General features: G+C 40.1%; 1 non-coding gene across 1 annotated transcript; it reads left to right on the plus strand.

Moving 5' to 3' along the window:
* The first annotated feature begins 6,409 nt into the window (after positions 1-6,409).
* Positions 6,410-6,481, plus strand: trnal-caa (transfer RNA leucine (anticodon CAA)). Its single transcript has one exon. It is a non-coding gene; the product is annotated as a tRNA-Leu (tRNA).
* Positions 6,482-8,304: the final 1,823 nt, after the last annotated feature.

Consider the following 8,304-nt stretch of genomic DNA (forward strand, 5'->3'; position numbering starts at 1 on the left):
TTCATATCAGCATGGCAATCTAGTTTCTACGTGTTTCACATCTTTTTCTTTGCACTTTTAAAAATTTCCCTTCTACTCACTATATCTACTGCATTTGGGGCCATTATTGTGTTACCCAAAGCCAACATGGCATGTCTCACATTATGCTCTGTCTAGGAAGCAACTGTTTGGTGGAAGAACTGATGAGTAAAGGTGTTTGAGATGCCCCAGTGGCCTAATGGATAAGGCACTGGCGTTGAGTGAGGATTTTTAACTATAAGCTTTATCAAAAAGGAAAGTTTTAAGCCTAGTCTTAAAAGTAGAGAGGGTGTCTGCTCCCCGAATTTGGATTGGAAGCTGGTTCCACAGGAGAGGAGCTTGATAGCTAAAGGCTCTGCCTCCCATTCTACTTTTGCAAACTCTGGGAACCACAAGTAGGCCAGTATTTTGGGATCGAAGTGGTCTAATTGGGCGATACAGGACTATGAGATCTATTAAATATGATGGAGCTTGACCATTAAGAGCTTTGTATGTAAGGAGGAGGGTTTTGAACTCTATTCTAGATTTTATGGGAAGCCAATGAAGAGAAGCTAGTGAAGGTGAAATATGATCTCTCTTTCCTAATCCAGTCAGCACTCTTGCTGCAGCATTTTGGATTAATTGAAGGCTTTTTAGAGAGTTATTAGGACACCCCAGAAGTAGGGAATTACAGTAGTCCAACCTAGAAGTAACAAATGCATGGACAAGTTTTTCGGCATCACTTTGAGACAGGATGCTTCTAATTTTAGCAATGTTCCGTAGGTGGAAGAAGGCTGTTCTAGACATTTGTCTTTTATGTGACGTAAACGCCAAATCTTGGTCAAAGATAACTCCAAGGTTCCTCACCGTAGTACTAGAGGCCAAAGTTATGTCATCTAGAGTAACTATATTGTTAGACAGCATATTTCTCATGTTTTTAGGCCCAAAGAGGATGATTTCAGTTTTGTCTGAATTTAGAAGTAGGAAATTGTAGGACATCCAGTTCTTTATGTCTTTTAGACATGCTTCAAATTTGACTAATTGGTTAGTATCTTCTGGTTTCACAGATAAATAGAGCTGGGTATCATCTGCATATCAGTGGAAGTTTATGGAATGTTTCCTAATGATTTTGCCTAAAGGTGACATGTAGAGATTAAAAAGTATTGGTCCTAACACAGAGCCCTGTGGAACTCCATAGCTGACTTTGGTGCATAAAGAAGAGTCATCATTAACATGAACAAGTTGGAATCTGTCTGACAGATAAGATTTAAACCAATGTAATGTGGTTCCTTTAATCCCAAATCCATGTTCTAGTCTCTGTAATAAAATGTTGTGGTCAATGGTGTCAAATGCGGCACTAAGGTCTAGTAAGACGAGTACAGACACAAGTCCATTATCTGAAGCCAGGAGAAGATCATTGGAGACTTTTACCAGTGCTGTTTCTGTACTGTGATGAGCTCTAAATCCTGACTGAAAGTCTTCATACAAATTATTCCTGTAAAGGTGATCACATAATTGTTTTGCAACTACTTTTTCAAGGATTTTAGAAATAAACGGGAGATTTGATATTGGTCTATAGTTGGCTAAATCCCCTGGATCAAGACAAGGTTTTTTAAGTAATGGTTTGATTACAGCAACTTTATAGGCCTTTGGTACATAGCCAGTTTCTAAAGATAGGTTAATCAAATCTAATATGAAAGTGTCTATTAAAGGTAGAACATCTTTAAGCAATTTGGTTGGAACAGGGTCTAAAAGACATGTTGTTAGTTTTGAGGAGGCGGTAGTTGAACTTAGCTCAGTGAGATCTATGGGTGAAAAGCAGTCTAAGATGGATTGGGGCCTTATTGAGGATTCTATAGCTGTTGTACATGAAGATCTAGCCGTAATATTTGTAGGGAGGATCTGGTGAATCTTTTCCCTAATGGCTACAATTTTACTAGTAAAGAAAGTCATAAAGTCATTGCTGCTCAAAGTTAAGGGAATACTAGGCTCAACAGAACTATGGCTCTTAGTCAGCCTGGCTACAGTGCTGAACAGAAACCGGGGGTTGTTCTTGTTTTCCTCTATTAATGCGGAATAATATGCTGTTCTGGCATCACGGAGAGCTTTTTTGTATGTTTTTAAACTGTTTTTCCAGGCTAACCGGGATTCTTCTAAATTAGTGGAACGCCACTTCCTCTCTAGCTTTCGTGTTGCCTGCTTTAAGCTGTGCATTTGTGAATTGTACCATGGAGGTCGGCTCCTCTGATTCACTGCCTTCTATTTCAAAGGGGCAACTGTATCTAGTATCCTACGCAGTGAGGCGGCAGAATCGTCAACTAAATAATCAATTTGCACAGGAGTAAGATGGCTACTCACCATAGTATTGACACATGGTGGTGAAAAAGATGAAGAAATAATTTCTTTAAATGTATTCACAGCATTTTCAGATAAACATCTGCTGTAGTGGAATTTTTTCCTAACTGCTGTATAGTCCGTTATTGTAAATTCAAATGTTATTAGAAAATGGTCAGACAGAAGAGAATTATGAGGAAATACTATTAAATTATCAGTTTCAATGCCATATGTAAGGACAAGGTCTAACGTGTGACTAAAACAATGAGTGGGTTTATTTACATTTTGGGAAAAACCAATTGAATCTAATAATGAATTAAACGCAGTGCTCAGACAGTTACTGTCAGCATCTACATGAATGTTAAAGTCACCCACTATAATGACTTTATCTGTACTAAGCACTAAATCAGATAGAAAATCAGAAAATTCAATCAAAAACTCTGAATAAGGGACTGGAGGACGGTACACGATAACAAATAATAGTGGTTTTTGAGTTTTCCAGTTTGGGTGTGAAAGGCTAAGAGTAAGACTCTCAAATGAGGTATAACTATGTTTAGGTCTAGGAATTATTGATAAGCTAGAGTGAAATATTGCTGCTACTCCTCCACCTCGGCCTGTGCATCTAGGAACATGATAATTAATATGACTTTGGGGGGTTGACTCATTTAAACTGACATATTCTTCCTGCTGCAACCACGTTTCAGTGAGACAAAATAAACCAATTTGATGATCATTTATCAAGTCATTTACTAACAAAGATTTAGAAGAGAGAGATCTGATGTTTAATAATCCACATTTAAAAGTTTTGGGTTTTGGTTCAGTATGAGCAGTTGTATTACCCAAAGGGTTCGAGTCCAATCTGGTGTGGTTCAAAGCAGAGTGGCGCAGCGGAAGCGTGCTGGGCCCATAACCCAGAGGTCGATGGATCGAAACCATCCTCTGCTAACTGTGTTTTGTAAGCTGACTTAGGGCCTTTACAACCTTTAAGTAAAGTGATCCAGATACAGAAAGTACATATTCACCTACTGTAATATTCCAGATGCATATCAGCTTGGGAATGCAATTTTTGTATATTTCACATTCTTTTCTCTGCTCTTTCAAATGCTTTCCTCCATCTTACTATACTAACTGCTTTTATTGTCATTATTGTGTTACCCAAAGGGTTCGAGTCCAATCTGGCGTGGTTGAAAGCAGAGTGGCGCAGCGGAAGCGTGCTGGGCCCATAACCCAGAGGTCAATAGATTGAAACCATCCTTTGCTAACTGTGTTTTGTAAGCTGACTTAGGGCCTTTACAACCTTTAAGTAAAGTGATCCAGATACAGAAAGTACATATTCACCTACTGTAATATTCCAGATGCATATCAGCTTGGGAATGCAATTTTTGTATATTTCACATTCTTTTCTCTGCTCTTTCAAATGCTTTCCTCCATCTTACTATACTAACTGCTTTTATTGTCATTATTGTGTTACCCAAAGGGTTCGAGTCCAATCTGGGGTACAATGCCAGTTTCATATCAGCATGGCAATCTAGTTTCTACGTGTTTCACATCTTTTTCTTTGCACTTTTAAAAATATCCCTTCCACTGTTATGCTGATGATACCCAGCTATATTTATATATGGAACCAGATGAAAATAATCAGTTAATAAAGCTTCAAGCATGCCTACAAGACATAAAGGCCTGGATGTCCCACAATTTTTTACTTTTAAACTCAGACAAAACTGAATTCATAGTATTTGGGCCCAAAAATCTCAGAGATATGATGTCCAACCATATTGTTACACTAGATGGCATAAGCCTGGCCTCCAGTACTACTGCAAGGAACCTTGGAGTTATGTTTGATCAGGATCTGTCCTTTAACTCACATATAAAACAAATCTCTAGAACAGCCTTCTTCCACCTACGGAACATTGCCAAAATTAGGAGCATCCTGTCTCAAAGTGATGCCGAAAAACTGGTCCATGCATTTGTTACCTCTAGGTTTGACTACTGTAATTCCCTACTTTCAGGATGCCCCAGTAACTCCCTAAAGAGCCTGCAATTAATCCAAAATGCTGCAGCAAGAGTGCTGACTGGAACTAGCAAGAGAGATCATATTTCACCTTCACTAGCTTCTCTCCATTGGCTTCCAATTAAATGTAGAATAGAATTTGAAACCCTGCTTCTTACATATAAAGCTCTGAATGGTCAGGCTCCATCATATTTAGAAGACCTCATAGCACCATATCATCCCAGTAGACCACTTTGCTCTCAGAATGCAGGCCTACTTGTGGTTCCCAGAATTTCCAAAAGTAGAATGGGAGGTAGAGCCTTTAGCTATCAAGCTCCTCTCTTGTGAAACCAGCTCCCAGTTCAGATTCGGGAAGCAGACAGCCTCTCTACTTTTAAGTCTAGGCTTAAAACCTTCCTTTTTAATAAAGCATATAGTTATTTATAGTTATGCTGCCATAGGCTTAGACTGCTGGGGGACCCACCCCCCAATGCACTGAGCTCCTTTCCTCCTCTTGACCATCTCTCCTCTCCTCTCATCCCGCAATTGTCACCACTGTATGTCATTAACTCTGTGTGTTCTCTCCCGTAGTTGTCTTTGTCATCCTCTGTCCCCTTCTCTCTGTCCCTTTCTGCAGGTGTCCCCCGGCTTTGAAGCTGTGTGTCTTCCAGCGTGAAGCTACTGGTCCTACCAATCTGCCCAATGTTTTGTTGTTGCTTTTTGTTGCTCTGTTCTTTTCCCTCTCCCCTTTCCACTCACCCCAACCGGTCGAGGCAAATGGCCGTCCACCCTGAGCCTGGTTCTGCTGGAGGTTTCTTCCGTTAAAGGGAGTTTTTCCTCTCCACTGTTGCCTATGGCTTGCTCCAGGGGGAATTGTTGGGTTCTCTTTATATATCTTTATAATCTTGACTTTATTCTGTAAAGTGCCCTGAGATGACTTTGTTGTGAATTGGCACTATATAAATAAAGTTGAATTGAATTGAACTCACTATATCTACTGCATATGGGGCCATTATTGTGTTACCCAAAGCCAACATGGCATGTCTCACATTATGCTCTGTATAGGAAGCAACTGTTTGGTGGAAGAACTGATGAGTAAAGGTGATTGAGATGCCCCAGTGGCCTAATGGATAAGGCACTGGCCTCCTAAGCCAGGGATTGTGGGTTCAAGTCCCATCTGGTTTGGTTGAAAGCAGAGTGGCGCAGCAGAAGTGTGCTGGGCCCATAACCCAGAGGTCGATGGATCGAATCCATCCTCTGCTAACTGTGTTTTGTAAAGTGATTTAGAGCCTTTACAATGTCTTAGTAAAATGAACCAGATACAGACAGTACATATTCATCTACTGTACAATTCCAGATGCATATCAGCTTGGGAATGCAATTTTTGTATATTTCAAATTCCTTTCTCTGCTCTTTCAAATGCTTTCGTCCATCTTACTATACTAACTGCTTTTATTGTCATTATTGTGTTACCCAAAGGGTTCGAGTCCAATCTGGTGTACAATGCCAGTTTCATCTCAGCATGGCAATCTAGTTTCTACGTATTTCACATCTTTTCCCTTCTACTCACTATATCTACTGCATTTGGGGCCATTACTGTGTTACCCAAAGCCAACATGGCATGTCTCACATTATGCTCTATATAGGAAGCAACTGTTAGTTGGAAGAACTGAGGAGTAAAGGTGTTTGTGATGCCCCAGTGGCCTAATGGATAATGCACTGGCCTCCTAAGCCAGGGATTGTGGGTTCGAGTCCCATCTGGGGTGGTTGAAAGCAGAGTGGCGCAGCGGAAGCGTGCTGGGCCCATAACCCAGAGGTCGATGGATCGAAACCATCCTCTGCTAACTGTGTTTTGTAAGCTGACTTAGGGCCTTTACAACCTTTTAGTAAAGTGAACCAGATACAGAAAATACATATTCGCCTACTGTACAATTCCAGATGCATATCAGCTTGGGAATGCAATTTTTGTATATTTCACATTCTTTTCTCTGCTCTTTCAAATGCTTTCCTCCATCTTACTATACTAACTGCTTTTATTGTCATTATTGTGTTACCCAAAGGGTTCGACTCCAATCTGGTGTGGTTGAAAGCAGAGTGGCGCAGCGGAAGCGTGCTGGGCCCAAAACCCAGAGGTCGATGGATCGAAACCATCCTCTGCTAACTGTGTTTTGTAAGCTGACTTAGGGCCTTTACAACCTCTTAGTAAAGTGAACCAGATACAGAAAGTACATATTCACCTACTGTACAATTCCAGATGCATATCCGCTTGGGAATGCAATTATTGTATATTTCACATTCTTTTCTCTGCTCTTTCAAATGCTTTCCTCCATCTTACTATACTAACTGCTTTTATTGTCATTATTGTGCTACCCAAAGGGTTCGAGTCCAATCTGGGGTACAATGCCAGTTTCATATCAGCATGGCAATCTAGTTTCTACGTGTTTCACATCTTTTTCTTTGCACTTTTAAAAATTTCCCTTCTACTCACTATATCTACTGCATTTGGGGCCATTATTGTGTTACCCAAAGCCAACATGGCATGTCTCACATTATGCTCTGTCTAGGAAGCAACTGTTTGGTGGAAGAACTGATGAGTAAAGGTGTTTGAGATGCCCCAGTGGCCTAATGGATAAGGCACTGGCGTTGAGTGAGGATTTTTAACTATAAGCTTTATCAAAAAGGAAAGTTTTAAGCCTAGTCTTAAAAGTAGAGAGGGTGTCTGCTCCCCGAATTTGGATTGGAAGCTGGTTCCACAGGAGAGGAGCTTGATAGCTAAAGGCTCTGCCTCCCATTCTACTTTTGCAAACTCTGGGAACCACAAGTAGGCCAGTATTTTGGGATCGAAGTGGTCTAATTGGGCGATACAGGACTATGAGATCTATTAAATATGATGGAGCTTGACCATTAAGAGCTTTGTATGTAAGGAGGAGGGTTTTGAACTCTATTCTAGATTTTATGGGAAGCCAATGAAGAGAAGCTAGTGAAGGTGAAATATGATCTCTCTTTCCTAATCCAGTCAGCACTCTTGCTGCAGCATTTTGGATTAATTGAAGGCTTTTTAGAGAGTTATTAGGACACCCCAGAAGTAGGGAATTACAGTAGTCCAACCTAGAAGTAACAAATGCATGGACAAGTTTTTCGGCATCACTTTGAGACAGGATGCTTCTAATTTTAGCAATGTTCCGTAGGTGGAAGAAGTCTGTTCTAGACATTTGTCTTTTATGTGACGTAAACGCCAAATCTTGGTCAAAGATAACTCCTAGGTTCCTCACCGTAGTACTAGAGGCCAAAGTTATGTCATCTAGAGTAACTATATTGTTAGACAGCATATTTCTCATGTTTTTAGGCCCAAAGAGGATGATTTCAGTTTTGTCTGAATTTAGAAGTAGGAAATTGTAGGACATCCAGTTCTTTATGTCTTTTAGACATGCTTCAAATTTGACTAATTGGTTAGTATCTTCTGGTTTCACAGATAAATAGAGCTGGGTATCATCTGCATATCAGTGGAAGTTTATGGAATGTTTCCTAATGATTTTGCCTAAAGGTGACATGTAGAGATTAAAAAGTATTGGTCCTAACACAGAGCCCTGTGGAACTCCATAGCTGACTTTGGTGCATAAAGAAGAGTCATCATTAACATGAACAAGTTGGAATCTGTCTGACAGATAAGATTTAAACCAATGTAATGTGGTTCCTTTAATCCCAAATCCATGTTCTAGTCTCTGTAATAAAATGTTGTGGTCAATGGTGTCAAATGCGGCACTAAGGTCTAGTAAGACGAGTACAGACACAAGTCCATTATCTGAAGCCAGGAGAAGATCATTGGAGACTTTTACCAGTGCTGTTTCTGTACTGTGATGAGCTCTAAATCCTGACTGAAAGTCTTCATACAAATTATTCCTGTAAAGGTGATCACATAATTGTTTTGCAACTACTTTTTCAAGGATTTTAGAAATAAACGGGAGATTTGATATTGGTCTATA

Source organism: Channa argus, unplaced genomic scaffold (assembly GCF_033026475.1).
Source record: "Channa argus isolate prfri unplaced genomic scaffold, Channa argus male v1.0 Contig013, whole genome shotgun sequence".
NCBI classification, from domain to species: domain Eukaryota; kingdom Metazoa; phylum Chordata; class Actinopteri; order Anabantiformes; family Channidae; genus Channa; species Channa argus.